This window comes from Schistocerca nitens, chromosome 6 (assembly GCF_023898315.1).
Source record: "Schistocerca nitens isolate TAMUIC-IGC-003100 chromosome 6, iqSchNite1.1, whole genome shotgun sequence".
Taxonomy (NCBI): domain Eukaryota; kingdom Metazoa; phylum Arthropoda; class Insecta; order Orthoptera; family Acrididae; genus Schistocerca; species Schistocerca nitens.
In genome coordinates this window covers 470,548,520-470,571,142 of record NC_064619.1, presented here as the reverse complement: position 1 = coordinate 470,571,142, position 22,623 = coordinate 470,548,520, and the positions used below count along the sequence as shown (strand labels likewise).

The window sequence follows — 22,623 nt, the reverse complement described above, 5'->3', positions numbered from 1 at the left end:
ACATTTTGCAACCTTTATAAGGTGTTTGTCTGCATTCCTCATAAGGTACTCCTAAAAAGGCTCAGTAAATATAGAGTTGAAGACACTGTTCTATATCTACATCTATACTCTGCCAAACACCGTGAGGGGTATGGCAGAGGCTGTGTCTGTGATCTACATGGTCTTGTAAACATTTGTCTTTATGGTATTTTCATTTGCTGCTATGAATTTATATTTCATTTTCTCTATGTTCTATGTGTTTTTGTGCACTGCATAAATATTTTCTTTTAGTTGTAATATAAATTTTGTATATGGTGTTGAATAAATGTTAGTTGATAAACATGGTATTTGTGACGCAGTCTGTCCTGCCATGGCTGGTAAACGACGAAAATATAGTATGCCCCATTGTACCAGGTATAAGGGTTTCTTCCTGTTCCATTCACATATGGAACGCAGGAAGAATGATTGAATGCATCTGTACAGTGGTTATTCTAATCTTACCCCAGAATCCCTATGTGAATGATATGTAGGGGGTTGTAGTATAGTCCTAGAGTAATCATTTCAAGCTGGTTCTTGAAAATTTATTAATAGACTTTCTTTGGATGGTTTACGTTTATCTTGAAGAATCTCCCAGTTTGGTTTCTTTGGTATTTCTGTGACACTCTCCCACAGATTAGACAAAGCTGTGACCATTTGTGCTGCCCTTCTCTGTATCATTGGACATCTGTTAAGTCCACCACCTGCTTTATCCACCTCTGAACCTAAGTGAGAATTCCATTTCATATTCCTACAAAGTCTTACATCCAGGTATTTGTATGAGTTGGCCAATTCCAGCAGTGACACATTAATATTATAGTCACAGGATACTATGTTTTTTCGTTTTGTGAAGTGCACAATTTTACATTTCTGAACATTTAAAGCACATTGTCAATCTCTGCACCACTTTGAAATCATATTAAGATCTGATTGAATATTTATGCAGCTACTTTTAGATAGTACTTCATTATATACAACTGCATCATCTTTAAAGAGCCTGATTTCACTATTAATATTCTGTTCTAACAACCCAAAAAAATCTTTTTTGGAAAACAGAAGGCAGATTGTATCAGTCTAAGAAGCACTATAATGTGAATGAAGTTGGAATATGACATGAGACAGGGAATGGTTATGGGTCCCTCGTGTTCCTAATTTCTGTGAATGATTTCAGCTCTTGTGGACAGTACTTGCAATTCTCAGATGATACAATTCTGTACTCATAAGGCATTGATGCTTTTAAGGCTGAAGAAGAAGTGGATGCTTTGTTTATCACTACAAAGGAATTGTTTGTTATAAACAAAATGAAAATAAATTAAGAAGAAACATAAAAATTGGTATGTTGTCACAGTGACAAAGAATACAATGCAAGAAACATGAAGCTTCTGGGGCTCTTGGTGGATAGTCCCTCACTTTGTAAGAACACACTGCACAATGTGTCACAAACTGTAATAAGTCATACACAGGGTGACTCAGGAGGAAAGTTACATGCATCGATGGGTGATAGCATTAGTGATTCTGAATAAAACGCTTCGTATGGGCAGATGAAATGTTCCAAATGGTTTCCAAGATAGAACACATGTAATATCACTTTGGTATGATTTCTGGAATCACTCTCAAGCCGCACCCTCCAGCAAAAACGTGTCGCAGTACAAGTGTAAACTACATTCTGTTTCCTACAAAAAAAATGACCTATTCATGTTTCTCTAGAACTTACAGTTTGCACAAAGACAGCGCGAGGATACTGAAAATGTGATGTGATGTGACACGCATGCGCTGTAGCTTAAGTTCTCTTTCTAGCCCAATTTGAAGTAATTTCCCGACCTGATAGAACACAAGTGTGCTGTACCAAACTGTTCATCTCAGCTTTCTGTAGCCTATACTACTGTTGTACGTTGTGCACAGTAACAATGTTTTAATAACACAGAAAATAAGTAACAAAGTATTATTACATAGAATGAGATTTTCACGCTGCAGCGGAGTGTGCACTGATACAAAACTTCCTGGCAGATTAAAACTGTGTGCCGGACCGAGAATCGAACTCGGGACCTTTGCCTTATTACATATGTTTTATCTCGGAAACCATTCACAATAGGGCATATGTCCATATGAAGGTTTTTGTTCAGAATCACTTATATTATCACCCCTCAAAGCCGGACCTTTTGTCCTGACTCACCATGTATCTTCTGTGGAAATTGAAGCATGTGTTCTGTATCTACTGATGGTATGTCTTTCATTGTTCCACAGCCATATCAGCTATGGCCTCTTACTGTGTCTCTCTACATCTGCAAGAAAATTACTTCTTCTACTAATACTACTACTACCACAAGAAAGAAAAGCAGTATGGATTATAACACCAAGCAGAAAACTGGAGCACTGCAAACCCATCTTCATATGTCTAGCAATGATGGCAATTGTCAGTCAGTATATCTTCACCTGTCTCGTGTATGTGAAAGACAATCATAAACATTCACCAAGAGGAGTGACATCCACAATTGTAACCATACAATATGGGAAACAGACATCCCTAGCAAACAATTCTACATTACACACAAGTTTTGCAATGGTAGCTGTTGAAATGCTCACCTATCTAAATACTAAAATGCAATTCTTGGAAATAGCGAAATTTCGAGGTAACGTGTTGCAAAATCTATGCCAACAACCACTGCACAATTTAAATGAGTTATTTGACAGGAAAACAGCAAATTGGACTGCCTAAACAATGCACAACTACGTAAAATGAAGTGAACATGTACTTGTTACAAAGTTCTAACTCTATACGTCATTAAGTGTTGTGGTATACTTATGCTAGTTTTTTTTTTTTTTTTTTTTTTTTTTTTTTAAATGCTTGTGTAATCTTCATTTTGTAACACCAATGTAATCTATCCAGTCTTGACTGTAAAAACAAATAGCTATGATAATAGTGTTGATTGATTTGCAAAAAGCATTTGACTCAGTACCACACCTATGCTTATTACCAAAAGTGTGATCATATAGGGTATCAGACTAAACATGTGGCTAGATTGAGGACTTCATGATAAGGAGGATGCAGCATGTTATCTTGGATTGAGAGTCATTGATAGATGTAGAAGTAACTTTGGGTGTACCCCTGGCTGTTCAGTTGGTATTAAAGTTTTTGCAACAATATTAATAGTTACCAAAGACTTTTCGCAGATGATGCAATTATTTACAATGAAACATAGTGTCAATGAAGCTGTACAAATATTGAGTAAGAGATTCATAAGATTTCAAAGAGGTGCAATTATTGGCAGAGTGCTTTAAATGTTCAAACATGTAGAATCGTCACTTCGCAAAAAAAAAAAAAACGCCATGGTATCCTACGAATACAATATTAGTGAGCCACAGTTGGAAAGTGTAAACGTGTGCAAATACTTCAGTGTAACCCTTAGTAAGGACATGAAGTAGAACACTCATATTGGCTGAGTCGTGGGTGAAGCAGGTCACAAACTTCGGTTTGTTCGCAAATACAAGGGAAATGCAGTCAGTTTTCTAAGGAGATTTGTGACAAATCTCAGATGTAACCCATCCTAAAATATTGCTCAATTGTGTAGTACCCATACCAAATAGGACTGGCATGGGAGATTGAACGTATACAGAATTAGACAGCACATATGGCCACAGGTTTGTTTGATCTGCGATACTGTCAATTACATGTTAATAGAATTGCAATTGGCAGGCTCTTGAAGTTAGTTGAAAACTATTCCACGAAAGGCTACTAACAACGTTTCAAGAACAGGTTTTGAATGATGACTCTCTGAATATTCTACACACAACTCCCTCCTCCCCTCCTCAACGTATCGCTGCCATAGGAATCGTGCGGTTAAGACCAGGTTCATTACAGCACGTACAGAGGCATTTAAGGAATTATTTTTCCCACGCTCCATACGTGAACGGGGCGGGAAAATGCCCTAATAACCGATACTGTGAAACGTACTCTCCGCCATGCACTTCACAGTTCACACTGGTTCGCACTTCGCAGAGTATAGATGTAGAGTTTGCGCGGCGAAAATAAGTTTATTTTCGTCGTTCGCGGGTGATGGCGCTTTCAGAACTTTCTTACCAAGAAACTTTGACGAGATGGGACAATGAGTTTACGAGCAGCTTGAATGCTGCCATTTGAAATTCGTCGCAGAATGTTTTGATTTGATGTGACGTGACATGTCGGCCAGTGTGACCTTGCCTTGAATCTGTAGCTCCTTTTCCGGTTTTGGTTTTACAGCCCATTTTACTGCTATGGATCTCAATTATTTTATTTGAATTTTTTGACAGTATAAAATAAACAGTAAGTTTCGTTCTACGAAGCAATATTTTGCAATACTTTTGAGATTTAAAAATGATGAGAAATTTTTTTCTCCTCGGGACGAGTTATGTTGGTACTGCGAACGCGTTTCGTTTTTGTCTTGTGTGAGAGCACTAGAACAGGAATTTGAATTTGTATCGTGTAGGATTGTCGGTGATTGTTTATGATGTTCGTATAATTATGATAAGCATTGACTATGGTGTAAAGTAATGACAACTAGTAAGTACAAGCTAATAATACAGCTGAAAATTTATAATTATTTCTCATTTCACTGACGAATCTTCATGTCATTCTGATAGACTAACAATTTCTGTTTGAGGAGGTGTGACAGATGTACACGTCTTGATACACTTGAAGTTTTATCACATTTTGTGTGTTTGGCACATAGGTGGATTATATCATCACCATTTATAAAAGGTTTTAAAGGAAGTCTTATGTTAGTAGCTGATGTGGATGGAAGGTTTAATTTCATTTTGTTACATATACATTGACTAATCTACTTCGCGTTTTTACATGAAAGTTTATGGAGACGCAATCTCCCTATGTTTATAAAAAATATTATTTTTCACTCCTTTTGCGAGTACCCTCGTAGTTGGTTGTCCGACGTGCGCTATCTGTAACATATTTTGTGTAAGCCCGTTTCTAGGTAAGCTTTTTATTTTACTGTCAAGCGGGCGATCTACGTAAGTAGACCTATTGGTTTGCAGAAGTGTCATTCATAAAATAGTTAGTGTAGTATGAACTGATGAGTCCATAGACACTGACAGAACAGCGATTGTGTAAACAATTTTGCAAGAAATTTATATCAAACAAATAACATTAGATTACATTGCTTTCTTTCATTTTCTGTAATTGACTATCGTTCAGCTCCATATTGTATTATATACATACGAACTGACTTCACTACACGAACACATTCATTTCTACAAGCTCATTTGTAGAGTCAATTTAGAAGTTCAATACATGGAACATACAACTTTCCAATTTTTTTCACATCATTTGCATTTTATGTCTATAACCACATTTATAATTTTCTTTCTAGTATGTTTCCATGATAAAGCTTTTTATCACTTTTGTAATCCCGAATTGTCCAGCCTGCATAAAAAGAAACACACAAGTGAAGAGTAGACCATAATACACAAGCTGACATTGTTCTAGATAAATATGGCATCTCTTAAATGAGTCCCAACTTTTTCACTTCTTTAAAACTATTTAGTAAATTGTTGTTTACTTAAGCTGTAAACTTAAATTATTTGACTCCATGTAATCATTGGTATATTAGTGAGCAAAGACTGTTTGTCATCCTTCAGTTTTTGCTACACATATCATAGATATAGAACTCTTGAGTGAAAGGCCATATGCACAATATCTGTAAAACAGAATTGTCACCTGCTGTGTGTATGTTAATAAGCTTCAGTGTTCATTGTACCTGTGGACTTCCTCATTCATTCTGCTGGCTGGAGAGGTGGACTAAGCAACCTTGTTTTATCTGCGACCCTCCCCCTCTCAATGTTTCTGATTGTCATCAGTCAATATGCGAAACTCTCTTGTCATTTGATCTTTCTTCTAATCACTGAATTCTGGGCTCAGTCTCCATTGTTATCTAACGAGATGCAGGATAGGATTACAAGCTTTGCGTAGGTACTGTTTATGTAAACTAAGTTAACACTCAGAGCAGTGGCTGGATGGGATCGACCATACATGGGAAATGTCTTTATGGTCACTCCCATCAGCTGTTGCACAGAGTGTCAACTTAGTTTGTTGGACAATAATACCATGAGCAATGTTTAGTAATATCTTCCATGTATCTTCCATGATTCTTATTGTATTTGACCCTTGTACAACAGGATGCAGGAAGAGCCGCAGAGGATTAATGATTGGTACTGAGCTCTGAGGGATGAAGTAGTGAAGGCAGCAGACGATCAAGTAGGTAAAAAGACGAGGGCTAATAGAAATCCTTGGGTAACAGAAGAAATATTGAATTTAATTGATGAAAGGAGAAAATATAAAAATGCAGTAAATGAAGCAGGCAAAAAGGAATACAAACGTCTCAAAAATGAGATTGACAGGAAGTGCAAAATGGATAAGCAGGGATGGCTAGAGGACAGATGTAAGGATGTAGAGGCTTGTCTCACTAGGGGTAAGATAGATACTGCCTACAGAAAAATTAAAGAGACCTTTGGACAGAAGAGAACCACTTGTATGAATATCAAGAGCTCAGATGGCAACCCAGTTCTAAGCAAAGAAGGGAAGGCAGAAAGGTGGAAGGAGTATAGAGAGGGTCTATACAAGGGCGATGTACTTGAGGACAATATTATGGAAATGGAAGAGGATGTAGATGAAGATGAAATGGGAGATATGATACTGTGTGAAGAGTTTGACAGAGCACTGAATGACCTGAGTCGAAACAAGGCCCCGGGAGTAGAAAAACATTCCATTAGAACTACTGACAGCCTTGGGAGAGCCAGTCCTGACAAAACTCTACCATCTGGTGAGCAAGATGTATGAGACAGGCGAAATTCCCTCAGACTTCAAGAAGAATATAATAATTCCAATCCCAAAGAAAGCAGGTGTTGACAGATGTGAAAATTATCGAACAATCAGTTTAATAAGTCACAGCTGCAAAATACTAACGCGAATTCTTTACAGACGAATGAAAAAACTAGTAGAAGCCGACCTTGGGGAAGATCAGTTTGTATTCCATAGAAATATTGGAACACGTTAGGCAATACTGACCCTACGACTTATATTAGAAGCTAGATTAAGGTAAGGCAAACCTATGTTTCTAGCTTTTGTAGACTTAGAGAAAGCTTTTGACAGTGTTGACTGGAATACACTCTTTCAAATTCTGAAGGTGGCAGGGGTAAAATACAGGGAGCGAAAGGCTATTTACAATTTGTACAGAAACCAGATGACAGTTATAAGAATCGAGGTGCATGAAAGGGAAGCAGTGGTTGGGAAGGGAGTGAGACAGGGTTGTAGCCTATCGCTTATGTTATTCAATCTGTATATTGAGCAAGCAATAAAGGAAAGAAAAGAAGAAATTGGACTAGGAAATAAAATCCATGGAGAAGAAATAAAAACTTTGAGGTTTGCCGATGACATTGTAATTCTGTCAGAGACAGCAAAGGACTTCGAAGAGCAGTTGAACGGAATGGACAGTGTCTTGAAAGGAGGATATAAGATGAACATCAACAAAAGCAAAACAAGGATAATGGAATGTAGTCGAATTAAGTCTGGTGATGCTGAGGGAATTAGATTAGGAAATGATACACTTAAAGTAGTAAAGGAGTTTTGCTATTTGCGGAGCAAAATAACTCATGACGGTTGAAGTAGAGAGGATATAAAATGTAGACTGGCAATGGCAAGAAAGCGTTTATGAACAAGAGAAATTTGTTAACATCGAGTATTGATTTAAGTATCAGGAAGTCGTTTCTGAAAGTATTTGTATGGAGTGTAGCCATGTATGGAAGTGAAACATGGACGATAAATAGTTTGGACAAGAAGAGAATAGAAGCTTTCGAAATGTGGTGCTACAGAAGAATGCTGAATGTTAGATGGGTAGATCACATAACTAATGAGGAGGTACTGAATAGGATTGGGGAGAAGAGAAGTTTGTGGCACAACTTGACTAGGAGGAGGGATCGGTTGGTAGGACATGTTCTGAGGCATCAAGGGATCACCCATTTAGTATTGGAGGGCAGTGTGGAGGGTAAAAATCGTAAAGGGAGACCAATAGATGAATACACCAAGCATATTCAGAAGGATGTAGGCTGCAGTAGGTACTGGGAGATGAAAAAGCTTGCATAGGATAGAGTAGCATGGAGAGCTGCATCAAACCAGTCTCAGGACTGAAGACCACAACAACAACAACTACTGTGATTGACTGTTAACCATGAACTTTTTGCGCATGAACAGGTGATATTGCAGTGCCTGTATTTTTCGCAAGTACGAAGCGACGTTCCTTCGGACTTGAATGCGTGTCTGAAAGAACATGCACTGCATTGATTACAGCCGTTATGAAATACACGAAATGTATTCACAGTTGCAGATATGGACAAGCATCAGCTGTTAAGTCTAAAGTTTGTATGCTTCATATGCTGGCTCGCAAAAAAATTGTCTAATCTAGATTTCTTTCTTTCTGATGTGAACTATCTGTTTGTGCTAATACCTTAACTTCTTTGGAGGATCCCAGAACTAGCTAGTTTCCTCACTGTTCTCTCCAGGGCTATGTTAAAAAGAGAAGAGAGGACAGAGCATCTCCATGTCTTCGTCTAGTTTTATTTTCAATGTGATCAGATTTTATTATAATTAGTGAAAACCTGCTTATGTCTTCACTTCCTCCTTTTTTGTGCATTGAGACTACTAATAATTTTTTTCCATTATTTAAATATATGGTTTAAAATTTTACTGACTACTCAGTGATGTTCCACATTATATTCTTTGTATTGCATTGAAATATAAACTTTTATGTATCAGGTCAGTTGTACCACTCTTAGAAATGCCAGATTTCATGTTTACTAGTCATCGACACTTATCTTTAGCCTTTGTCCCATGGTGACTCAGGACTGGCATGTTTATTAATGTATTTTTCATGGTTAATTTAAGGGGTGGCAGAATGCCTTTCTTGTGGCACATCCCCCCCCCCCCCCCCCCCCGGATTGATATTCACCTAGTGGGATGTGAGGCTCTGCCTAAAAACCACTTCCAGGCTGGCTGGCACATCAACCCTTGTCGTTAATTCACTTTGCAGATTGTCTAGTGCCAGCACACCTCCAAGTCCTGAAAGCCTCGCTTTAACACTTGTGGCTCTCTGTACAGGTATGTGTACCAATCATTTGCAGTCATATGGACAGGTGACTGACAGTTAGCCGAACGAAGCTTTAAGGGAATGTAAATCACATCCAATCACTGTCAGATCGTCCAATCCCCCATGTTATTTGTATGTTGTTATGCTAGCAATTCACATGAAATAAGTCTCAAGAAAAGGGCACTTACTAGCATCATTTGCTGTTGTAATTGTGGTCATATTTTCTTCCTCATCTTTCCCGGTACTGTGTACAACTTTATTTTCCTTACATGTATTCATTTTTTTCTGCATCATCATCATCATCATCACGACTGTTAGACGTAGTTCACCATTGTGGGGCTAGACTGGCCACCAGGGCTTTCCAGATGGGCCAAGTAGACAGTATTCAGGTGGGGTTTGGGATCTTAAACTTGCTATTTCAGCATCACAAACTCTTTGACTATGTCTCCACAATGCGCAGGTTCCTGACTACCATGAATTTCAGATTATTTTCCCTCTTCACAAGTTCAGATCCCCTGAAACTTGACCTAGGATGGGTCTCCAAATGGTAATTGGATTGAAAATCCTCCATTGAGGCTTTTTGCCCTTCCCACCACCCTTGATGGTAAGTATTAGATCACTTAAGACACTCTTCTTAGGTAGAAAGGAAAGGGAGGAGATCACAGGTGTCAGTTGCATTGGAAAATTACTCGGAATCAGCAGTGATCAGTGAAAATGTGTACAGGGCCGGGATTCAAACCTGTGATCTCATGCTTACTAGGCATGTCCATTAACCCCGCCCACCCACTCACCACCCTACCCCTACGGGTCTGGGGGTTAGCCTAGACCCGAGGTGTTCCTGCCTGTTGTAAGAGTCAGCTAAAAGGTATCTCACATGTTTTGGCCTTTATGTGATGGTCCTCTGTAGAGTTTGACATCAATTTTTCCAAGGAATGAGCCAATTGGGGAAGGGCACCTTACATGGTGCATTGTGTCCATCATGCGCTGAGACCTCTTGCATCCTTTGTCGATTTGGATCTGCAATTCCGCTCATCCTCCAGCTGTTGGATGAGGTCACCCTCCTGGGTGCGTTTTCCTCCATCCTCTGTGTAGTATCGCTTTCTGCACTTTCGATAATAATGGACTTCTTAGCTCATTTGCCTGATATCCAGCATGGTAGCAAGTCCATTGTGGTGGGCCGCCATGTACACTTTCGGTTGTAGCTACCTAACCACACCATAGTGGGTGGCATCAGGGCGGATGTCATGCCATGAAGCGTAGTGCGTCATCCCTTGCTGGTGGTCAAACACCAGCAGTCTCTAAGCGGTCAAGAACTAACTTCAATGTTAAGAAATACAACCCCAAAGCCCCCCCCCCCCTCCTTCCGGCCACTCCATGTGAGGAATGCCAGTCTAAGGATGGCAGCGAAGCTTTTTCACGCCGGTACCTTGTATGTACAAAAGTTGATGGGGAATCTTTCTTGTCAATGAAACCTCAGTTTTTCGTGGAGCATTGAGAGGACAAGTTTTGGGAGGTGGAGGGCTCGTCCAAAATGCAGTCAGGGTCGGACTTGATCAAAACAGCATCCTCTGCCCAGTCACGGGCACTACTCTCCTGTAACAAGCTGGGGATATTTCTGTTTCCTTCATGCCCCATAAGAGCTTAAATATGGTCCAGGGTATCATATTTCACAGGGACCTTCTTTTGCTGTCTGACGATGAGCTGCGTGCCGATTTAGAGCGATGAGGTGTCCATTTCGCCTGGAATGTCCACCAGGGTCCAAGGGATAATCGGGTCGCCACCGGTGCCTTCATCTTGGCCTTAGAGGGTGACACATTTCCCGAGAAGGTCAAGGTAATGGTCTACTGCTATGATGTAAAGCCAAGTATCCCTCCCCCGATGTGGTGCTTTAAGTGCTAGAAGTTCGGCCATATGTCTTCCTGCTGTACTTCCAGCGTCACCTGTCAGAATTGTGGACGTCCTTCAGATCCGAATACTCCCAGTGCCCCGCCTCCCATCTGTGTCAACTGCAGAGAGCACCATTCGCCTTGCTCGCCAGACTGCAGGATTCTCCAGAAAGAAAGAAAAATAATGAAATACAAGACCCTAGACCAACTGACCTACACTGAGGCTAAGAGAAGATATGAGAGGCTCCATCCTTTGTATATGATTTCAACCTACGCTGCTGCTACGACAACGGTTCTACCATCTTCCGTTCAGCCACGTACCATTGGCTCTCAGAGCCGTCAGAAACCACCTTCCCCCTTGATCGTGGGGGGCACTTCCCTCCCTGTTGCTCATGCACAACCTACTTTAGGAGCAATCCTCCGCCCCCCATCCCATCCCTCCCTCCAAGCATCGGGGATGAGAGCTGGAGAAGCCTAAGTCTTCTTCAACTCGTCTCGCCAGGAAGGGATCCCTTTGGTCACTCCCTTCCCAGGTTCCTACCAATGGCAAAGCTGACACCCACACGAAGCCCTCCCAGCCGGACAAACCTAAGGAGCAGTGAGATAAACTTAAAAAGAAAAGACCCCAATAACCAAGGCACTGCGGTGGCACCCACACCACCATACCTACAAGCTCTGTGTCTGAGGGTGAAGTGGAGATTCTGGCGTCCACTGAGAACCTAGATCTCACTAGGCCCTCAGACACAATGGATTTCAATTGCACAGGTACCCATCTGGTGGCAGCAAGTGACACTGAATTGTAGACTGCCCCATTGAGTGTTTCATGCCTTCCCAGGCTCAAGATCATGTAATCCTCTAGTGGAATTGCGGCAGTGTTTTTTCCACCACCTGGCTGAGCTATGGCAGCTGTTAAGCTTTACACCTTCTTTCTGCATTGCCCTCCAGGGAACCTGATTCCCGGCAATGCGGATCCCCACCCTCTGCAGCTATAAGGGATATTACAGGAGCTGTAGCGATTATAATAGTGTCAGATGGAGTTTGCATCTATGTCCTAAACTCAGTATGTATTGAAACTGTGCCCCTTCAAACTCTTTTTTGAAGCTGTGGCTGTCAGGATAAGGTTGACACGGGAAATAACTGTCTGCAATGTTTATTTCCTCCAGATGGTGCAGTACCCCTCACCGTATTGGCTACACTGATTGATCAACTCCCTAAACCTTTCCTACTTTTGGGAGATTTTAACGCGCATAACCCCTTGGGTGGCGCCATGCTTACTGGCTGAGGTAGGGAGGTTGAAAATTTACTGTCACAGCTTGACCTCTACCTCTTAAATACATATTTCAGTATGGCACATGGCACATATTCGGCCATTCATCTCTTGGTTTGCAGTCCTGGCCTTCTCCCATCTATCCACTAGAGAGGACATGATAACCTGTGTGGTTGTGACCACTTCCCCATCTTCCTGTCACTCCCCTGGCGTCATGTCCATCGATGCCTACCCAGATGAGCTTTAACAAGGCAGACTGGGAAGCCTTCACCTCTGCTGTCACCGCTGAATCATCGATGGTGTCGTTGAGCAGGTCACTACAATGGTCATTTCTGCAGTGGAAAAAATGATCCCTCATTCTTTAGTGTGCCCCCAGTGAAAGACAGTCCCTTGGTGGTAGCTGGAAGTGTTTGAGGCAGTTAAAGAGCGTTGGCGAGCTGTACAGCGACGTAAGCGGCACCCTTCCCTAGATCACCTAATAGCCTTTAAGTGGCAATGTGCTCGCGTACACCAGCTTATAAACTGACAGAAACAGGAGTGTTGGGAGAGGTACGTGTTGACCATTAGGCGCATACGTCACCTTCCTGAGTCTGGACGAAGATCAAACGTCTTTTTGGGTACCAGAGCCCAACAGGTGTCCCTGGCATTAACATCAATGGTGTGTTATCTACCGACGCAATCACGATTACTGAGCACTATGCTCAAGCCTCTGCATCAGAGAACTACTCCCCAGCCTTTCGCACCCTCAAACAGCTGATTGAAAGGAATGTCCTCATTCACTACACGCCACAGTGAAGCCTATAGCACCCCATTAACAGAGTGGGAGCTCCTCAGTGCCCTAGTACATTGCTCGGACACAGCTCCTGGGCCAGATTGGATCCACAGTCAGATGATTAAACATACGTCGTCTGACTACAAATGACGTCTCCTCATCATCTTCAACCAGATCTGGTGTGATGGCATCTTTCCATCCCAATGGCGGGAGAGCATCATCATTCCAGTGCTCAAACTCGGTCAAAACCTGCTTGATCTGGTTAGCTACTGGCCCAACAGCTTCACCAACTTTCTTTGTAAGCTGCTGGAACGTTTAGTATGTCGGCAGTTGGGTTGCGTGCTGGAGTCACGTGGCCTACTGGCTCCATATCAGGGCGGATTCCACCAGGGTTGCTCTACCACTGATAATCTTGTGTCCGTCGTGTCTGCCATCCGAACAGCCTTTTCCAGATGTCAACATCTGGTTGCTGTCTTTCTTGACATACGTGAAGCATACGACACGACTTGGCGACATACGAGGTGTGGCTAGAAAAAAACCGGACTAGTACTGGTGAAACAATAAAACGAATGCAATAAGGCTGAAAGTCGCGTTGCCTGTCACGTGACTCTCGCTCCGCCTACTGCTCGAGTTTCATCTGCCTCCTGCACTCAGTCTGCCCGTGGCGTCTGTTTTAAGTAGTTGACGTTTTGTCTGTGCGTCGGAAAATGTTGAGTGTACAGAAAGAACAGCGTGTTAACATCAAATTTTGTTTCAAACTAGGAAAATCTGCAAGTGAAACGTTTGTAATGTTACAACAAGTGTACGGCGATGATTGTTTATCACGAAAACAAGTGTTTGAGTGGTTTAAACGATTTAAAGATGGCCGCGAAGACACCAGTGATGACACTCGCACTGGCAGACCATTGTCAGCAAAAACTGATGCAAACATTGAAAAAATTGGGATTGTGCACATTGATTGGGTACCAGAGGGACAAACAGTGAATCAGCATTACTACATTAGCGTCCTGGCTACCCTACGTGAGCGAGTACAGAGAAAACGGAACGATTTGTGGAGAAAAAAGTCATGGATCCTTCACCAAGACAATGCCCCAGCTCACAGTGCGTTGTCAGTGAAGACGTTTTTGGCAAAACACAACATTCCCATCTTAGATCATCCACCCTACTCACCTGATTTGGCCCCCTGTGACTTTTTTCTTTCCCTAAAGTCAAGTCAGCTTTGAAAGGAACTAGATTTGAGACTGTTGAAGCAGTAAAAGAAAAAGCGACGGAAGTAATGTATGGACTTACCGAAAATGATCTGCAGCATTGCTATGAACAGTGGAAAATTCGTATGGAGCGGTGTAGAGACCGAGGAGGAGAGTACATTGAAGGAGATAACATGAAATTGTAAATAATTTTAAATAAATGTTTTTTCCAGCATCAGTCCGGTTTTTTTCTAGCCGCACCTCGTATTACCCTTGCCACATTGTATGAGAGCGGTCTCTGAGGCCCGCTCCCAATTTTTATCCAAAACTTCCTGTCGCTTCGTACTTTCAGTGTCCAAGTCAGTGCCTCCTATAGTTCCCTACATATTCAGGAGAATGGCGTTCCGCAGGGCCCCGTATTGAGTGTCTGTCTATTTTTAGTGGCTATTAATGGTCTAGCAGCAGCTGTCGGGCCTTCGGTCTAACCTTCTCTGTATGCAGATGACTTCTGCATTTTGTACTGCTCCTACCTTAATGACGACCCACTACTGTAATAGAGACATATTGATTCTTAGGACTGATTTCTATGCCCGATTGACTTGGCTACTTCACCTTTGTCAACTTAGGCGGAAATGCTGGCAGCACCTCAATGCCCTCCGCTGCCTGAACACCACCGACTGGGGTGCAGATCGCTCTACACTGGTGCAGCTCTACAGAGCCCTTGTTCAATCCCGCCTTGACTACGGGAGTTTGGTTTATGGTTTGGCAGTGCCCTCAGTGTTGCGTTTACTCAACCCAACGCACCGCTATGGCATTCACCTAGTGATGGGAGTTTTTAAAACGAGTCCGGTGACCAGTGTCCTGGTGAAGGCTGGAGTCCCTCCATTGAATGTTAGATGTGCACAACTGCTCACCAATTATGTTGTACACATTCGTAGTTCTCCTGTGCATCTGAATTACGGTCTCCTTTTCCCAGCCATGGCGGTTCATCTCCTGCATTGGCGGCCCATATCGGGGCTTATGATAACCCTGTGGCTCTCCACTGTCACTACCTCTTGATCCTTGACATATACGGGGGCCATGAAGTAGTTTACACAGACGACTTGATGGCTGATGCTCAGGTAGGCTTTGCGTATGTTCATGGAGGACATATTGAACAGCAATCCTTGCCAGATGGCTGCAGTGTTCTCACTGCTGAGCTGGCGGCCATATCTTGTGCTCTTGAGCACACCTGCTTGTGCCCTGGCGAGTCATTTCTCCTGTGTACTGACTCCTTGAGCAGCCTACAAGCTATCAACCAGTGTTACCCTCATCATCCTTTGGTAGTGTCCATTCAGGTGTCCATCTAAGCCCTGGAACAGTCCCGTCGTTCTGTGGTTTTTGTGCGGACCCCAGGACACATCAGAATCCCAGGCAACGAACTTGCAGACAGGCTGGCTAAACAGGCTATGCGCAAACCGCTTGTGGAGATGGGGATCACCGAAACTGCCCTGTGTTCTGTTGTACGCCTCAGGGTTTTTCAGCTTTGGGAGATGGAATGGCATAACAATACGCACAGCAAACTGTGTGTCATTAAGGAGACTACGAATGTGTGGAAGTCTTCCACACTGTCCTCTCGCAGGGAATCAGTTGTCCTCTGCCGGCTCCGCATTGGCCATATGTGGCTACTGCATGGTTACATCCTCCGTCACGAGGACCCGCCTCGGTTTCAATGTGGCTCACAAATGATGGTCATCCATCTCTTGCTGGACTGCCCACTTTTAGCCGCTCCGCGGCGGTGGCCTTCTAACTTTCCCAGCGCCCTACCTTCGGTGTTGGGCGACAATGCCTGAACAGCAGCTTTAGTTTTAAGTTTTATTCGTGAAGGTGGGTTTTATCATTTGGTCTAAGTTTTAGCACATGTCCTTTGTCCCTCCATGTCCTACACCGTAGTGCTTTTGGGGTGGAGGTCTTAATGTGTTGTAGAGTGTCTGGCTTTCCCTTTTTTATTCTCATCGTCAGCCAACCACGGTAATCTGCTTTCTTTTTTGGTCTCTTCTACATGATTCTTGTGTGTGTCTGTGGTTTTTTGTCCGATTTGTCCATTTTAGTGTTCGTTGCCCTTCTTTCATTCTTGCAGTTTTCCCCTTTATTCCAGTTGTGTTTTGTATGCCTCACTTATCTTACTCCCAACCTTGTGGAATTATTTTAATTGCAACTAGGGACTGATGACCTAGCAGTTTGCCCCCCCCCCCCCCCTCCCTCCTCCCTGCTCTCTTTTAAACCAACCAACCAGGTGCGTTAACCACTGTGCCATTTGGGACACAGTGTTATTGCAACTGTGCAGACTATCTCGGCACGCCTCACAGCCGATTCACATTCCTATTGAGCATCACCTATCTGCAGTCCCTGTCCATTTCTTCCATATTCACTCTCTTAGATTCCCACAGGAGGTCATATGTATTTGTGATTCGGCATTCATATAATTCAGGTAGATCTGTCTCCCAGCCCAAGAACTACCATGTCTCCATTGCCCATTGATACATTGTTCTCTCTGTTATCATTGGGTAGAATGGTGCCAAACTCATACATAATACTAGTGCCTCTAAAGATACTGGTAATGACAGGATACACTTTCACATATTCTAATAGCCAGAAACTACTTTCTCAGCTAGCAGAGAATTGTAGTGTCTGCACAGCGAAACAGGTAGCCATCCCCAGAATGTACCATTTTATCAAAACGGAAAACCATAATGCATTTCTGGTATGCAATGACTGGATGAGCTGTCTGCAGGTTAATAGTTGTTACCCTCACCACCCAACAGTGTTCACTATATACACTCTTTTACATTGTCTCAGTCATAATGACTGCTCAGTTGTCTTCCTCTGGACCCTTAGCCTACATTTACGTCTACAAACATGAAGCCACCATTTCAATTCGTAAATGGACCAAGGGTAACTTTTGCAGTCCTTAAACAAGATGCATGTTGGTGGCAGTAGGATTGTTTTCCGATCTGAAGGAAATGCTGGCTCACCAAACCTTCTCATAGAATGTTTTCTTCACTCCAGGGGCTCCCATTTGAATTCAGAGCAGTTCTGTAATATTTGTATGTTGAATGAATCTGCTTACTGTGTTCATCTCTTGCCACACTTCCCTCCATACCGAGCGAGGTGGCGCAGTGGTTAGACACTGGACTCGCATTCGGGAGGACGACGGTTCAATCCCGCGTCCGGCCATCCTGATTTAGGTTTTCCGTGATTTCCCTAAATCACTCCAGGCAAATGCCGGGATGGTTCCTCTGAAAGGGCGCGGCCGACTTCCTTCCCCATCCTTCCCTAATCCGATGAGACCGATGACCACGCTGTCTGGTCTCCTTCCACAAAACCAACCAACCAACACTTCCCTCCAGTACTAAATTAGTGATCCCTACATGTCTCGGAATGTGTCCTCTCAACATGACTCCTTTAAGTCATGTTGTGTCACAAATTTCTTTTTTCTGCAATTGTTTTCAGTACCTCTTCGTTACCTATGTGATCTACCCATCTAATCATCAGCATTATTCTGTAGCACCACATTTCAAAAGCTTCTATTCTCTTCTTATCTCAACTGTTTATTGTCCACCTTTCATTTCAATACATGGCTATACTCTAGACAAATAGCTTCAGAAAATACTTCCTAACACTTAGCTCTATATTCAATGTTAACAAATTTCTCTTTTTCAGAAATGCATTTATTACCAGTGTCAGTCTATTTTTTATCCTCTCTGCTTTGGCAATCATCAGTTATTTTATTGCCCAAATATCAAAACTCATCTACTACTTTGTCTTGTTTCCTAATCTAATTCCCCTAACATCACCTGATTTAATTCGACTACATTCTATTACCCTTGTTTTGCTTTTGTTGTTGATCTTGTATGCTTCTTCCAGGACACTGTCCATTCCATTCAACAGCTCTTCCAAGTCCTTTGCTGTTTGTGACAAATTGCAATTTCATTTGCAGACCAAAAATTTTTTATTTCTTGCCCCTGAACTTTTTTCAAATTTTTTCTTGGGTTCATTTACTGCTTCCTCAATGTACAGATAGAATATTCTAACTTCGGGGAAGGCTACAACCCTGTCTCGCCCCCAGGGGACTCACCACTCTTTGGTGAGTTCATGTTTGGCCACGAGGGGCCCCAGCCTTTGCAGCACCTCTTCCCTTTCTGTGCTGCATGTCTGTCCTCCTGTTATTCTTTTTCCCTTCCCTTGGGGAACATGTCTTGGATGTTTTTTGGAATGCATGTTACAGTTTCAATAGGCCAGCAGAGAAACAGTCTCTCATGTGTTTTTCTTTCCTTCTTTGTTATTAATCTCCTCCCCTCTGCTTCGGTGTTTGAGGTTTCTCTCTGTTTCTCCTTCCTATCTGTGTGCTCTTGAAGGCCGATATTTGATGCACAACAAGTGGCTGTGTAACACCTAATTCCCAGCCCTGGGTTGTCAGGTAGCGTTCGCATATACCCTGTGGTTCAGGCCAGGTCCGGGGATGGGTGATTACCTGAGCTGTTACCTTCCTAGTTGCCAATTGGTCCTACTGTAAGGAGTTCAGGAGGTGTGAACAGTCACAGTGGGTGAGTCTTCCTCTGAGGGAGGCCCCTAGTTGGGAGGAATGCACCATTGGAGACAATGACAATCAAGGGGAGATTTTTTCACAATGAGCCAATCACAGTCTCAGTCTACGTTTACTAAACGTAAATGGAATGGCACTAAAGATTCAAAGACTCTCCCAGCTGCATCTCAGTTTCTCATCACATCACATACCAAAGGAGGTCAGTTTCTTGCTACGGTTAATCCATTTATTATTCAGAAATGTGGTAATGCGATTTCAGCCCTGTGAAATCCTTTTCTTGCTTACCTAATGAGACTTTGCTTCTGGAAACAGATTGTAATTTTCATGCTCAACAGCTGTTTACAGCTTCACTTCTCCACAGCTAACCATTTCATGTAAAGGTCCGTTGAACACTGAATTGTTTGCGTTACACTTTGCTGCTTGATGGTCTGACCGAGAGAGAAATCCACACCTACCTACCTCTCTGATCAGGGCATCACTGCGATCCATCAGGTAATGAAAAAGGCTTATGCAACCTTAGTGCCTACATGCACTCTTTTTCTCACGTGTAGTTGAGTAGTGCTTCCATAGAAGATCAAAGGCAGACTATGAAGTTGTTACAGTCCGACCGTACATTTCAAACCCAGTGTTTTGCTACCAGTGTATGTTGCGACCACATTTGTGTGTCCTGTCAAAACACAGCCATATGTATTTTGTAATGTTGACCACACTGCTTCACCCTAAAAGCCCTGCATTTTATCATCTGGCACTTCTAGTACCATTCTTGCTACACCTTGTTCATGAAGAATATGGCCATCCAGACTTGTGACCTGCAGTTCAGCACTGCAGTTGTAAAATCACCTAGTATCACTGTAGCATCCCCATCTACTGCACAAGCAGCCAACAAATCTTGGCACCCTGCTGGTGAAATCACCAGCTACCCAAGCGGCAGGACGGGAAGGACTAAAGGAATAATGCCACATAGACTTTTTATGTCCCTCCATACAGTAACTGTCTGAATCTTCATCTACCAACCATCAAGGCTCTAAGAAATCGTACAAAAACAAATGGTCTTCTCCTTCCCCAACTTGTATATCCTCTTCAATTGTGTTGCCGAGTGATACCCTCACCTGCCCCACGCGCACCAACTACCGTTTTTCTACCCTGGAATCTAGGGAGAATGCCGACGCCTGTGTAGATTTCATGGGACATGGTCCTCCAGCCTCTGTGCACTGTAGCAGTGAGTCTTCAAAGGCTGGTACTGGGCAGCTGCCAAGGTGACTACCCTTCCTTCTACTTCTTGTAGACAGGAGTGACATGTGCTTTTTTCCAAGAACTGGGCATGGCTTTTTGTTTGAGGGATCTGCAATAGATTATAGTTTGAAGAGGGGCTAACTCAGTCACAAATTCTGGAATCTGAAAGGGATTCCATCGGTCCCTGGAGCTTTGTTAAGTTTTAATAATTTCAGCTGTTTCTCAACACTGTGGACACTACTACTTATTTCATTCATCTTTTCAGTGGTATGAGGATTAAATTGGGACAATTCTCCTGGGTTTTCCTTTGTAAAGGAACATTTGAAAATGGAATTAATTATTTAAGCTTTCGCTTTGCTACTTTCAATTTCAGTTCCCGTCTCATTTGCTAGGGACTGGACATTACCTTGGGTGCTATTAACAGCCTTTACATAAGACCGGAGTTTTTTTTTGTGAAAGATCGTTTAACAATATTCTGCTACTGTACTCACTGAAGCCACCACACATTGCTTTCTTAACAGCCAAACACGTTTCATTCAGCATTTCTTTATCTATAGCACTATACTTAGTTTTGTAACTATTATGCAGTAATCTCTGTTTCTTTAAAAGTTTCCTTACAGTGACTATATACCATGGAGGTTCCCTCCCATTATGAACTGTCATACTGGGTACATATCTGTCCAGTGTGTGGTCAACAATTCTTTTAAAGTTGAGCCATAGTTCCTGTACATGTTCCTGCCATGTGTTGAAAGTTTCAAGTTCCTCATTGAGATATGACACTTGATTTTTTTTATCTAGTTTATTGAATGTATATGTTTTTCTGCTCATTTTAGTTGTCCTTTGTACTTTGGTTATTTTTGCCACAACCGTATCATGATCAGTGATACCAGTTTCAATGTGGCCATCCTCAGAGAGATCAGGTCTATTCATTGCCATTAGATCCAATGTATTTCCATTGTGAGTGGGGTTCCTAACTATTTGTTCTAGATAGTTTTTAGAGAAGTTATTTAGTAACATTTCACAGGATGTCTTCCTATGTCCACCACTTCCCAATTAATTGATGGATAATTAAATTCTCCATCAATGACTATATTCTCCACCGATGATTAAAATATGGTTGGGGAATTTACTTACAAATGAAGTGAGATTTCCTCTAAAGTTTTCGGTTACATCAGGAGATGAGTCTGGTGGGTGATAAGAGGATCCAGTAGTCATTTTATGCCCACCCCTAATACTGAGTCTTGCCCAAACAACCTTACAAGCAGCTTCAATTTCTATTCAAATCTCGGTGTGTCTAAGTTTCTTGTCTGCTGTGACATACACCACCTCCATTTCCATTTGCCCATTCTTTTGATATACACTTAAATTTTCCTGAATCTCACCAATATCAGTTTCAGGTAGTAACCAGCTTTCTGTACCTAGTATTATGCGAGCTTCACTGCTCATCATGAGCGCTTCAAACTCTGGCACTTCGCTGAGAATGCTTCGGCTGTTTACCATTAGGATTTTAATACTCTCAGCTATGGGAGGCATTTCTTTTGATTCTACACTGATGCACTGTGTGATCAAAAGTATCTGGACACCCCCAAAAACACATGTTTTTCATATTAGGTGCATTGTGCTGCAACCTACTGCCAGTTACTCCATATCAGCAACCTCAGTAGTCATTAGACATCGTGAGAGAGCAGAATGGGGCACTCTGCGGAACTCACAGACTTTGAATGTGGTCAGGTGATTGGATGTCACTTGTGTCATATGTCTGTATGAGAGATTTCCACTCTCCTAAACATCTGTAGGTCCATTGTTTCCGATATGATAGTGAAGTGGAAACATGAAGCGACACGCACAGCACAAAAGTGTACAGGCTGACCTAGTCGGTTGACTGACGGAGACCGCCAACAGTGGAAGAGGGTCGTAATGCTTAGTAAGCAGACATCTATCCAGACCATCACACAGCAATTGCAAACTGCATCAGGATCCACTACAAGTACTATGACAGTTAAGTGGGAGGTGAGAAAACTTGGATTTCATGGTTGAGCAGCTGCTCATAAGCCACACATCACACCGATAAATGCCAAACGCCGCCTCGCTTGGTGTAAGGAGCATAAATGTTGGATGATTGAACAGTGGAAAAACATTGTGTGGAGTGACAAATCACAGTACACAATGTGCTGATCTGATGGCAGGGTGCGGGTATGGCATATGCCCGGTGAACATCATCTGCCAGCGTGTGTAGTGCCAACAGTAAAATTTGGAGGCGGTAGTGTTATGGTGTGGTCGTGTTTTTCAAGGAGGGGACTTGCACCCCTTTTTGATTTGCGTGGCACTATCACAGCACAGGCCTACATTAATGTTTTAAGCACCTTCTTGCTTCCCACTGTTGAAGAGCAATTCGGGGATGACGATTGCCTCTTTCAACACGATCGAGCACCTGCTCATAATGCACGGCCTGTGGTGGAGTGGTTACAAGACAATAATATCCCTATAATGGACTGGACTGCACAGAGTCCTGACCTGAGTTCTATAGAACACCTCTGGGATGTTTTGGAA

At 42.5% G+C, this 22,623-nt stretch overlaps 1 protein-coding gene across 1 annotated transcript in view; it reads left to right on the top strand.

Annotated features, from left to right (window-relative positions):
- Positions 1–4,441: 4,441 nt before the first annotated feature.
- The window catches only part of LOC126262833 (uncharacterized), a 267,488-nt gene continuing 249,306 nt past the window's right edge, over positions 4,442–22,623 (top strand). The window contains exon 1 of the mRNA XM_049959686.1: positions 4,442–4,552. The gene's annotated coding sequence lies outside the window, so the exon portion shown is untranslated. The remainder of the gene's footprint in view (positions 4,553–22,623) is intronic.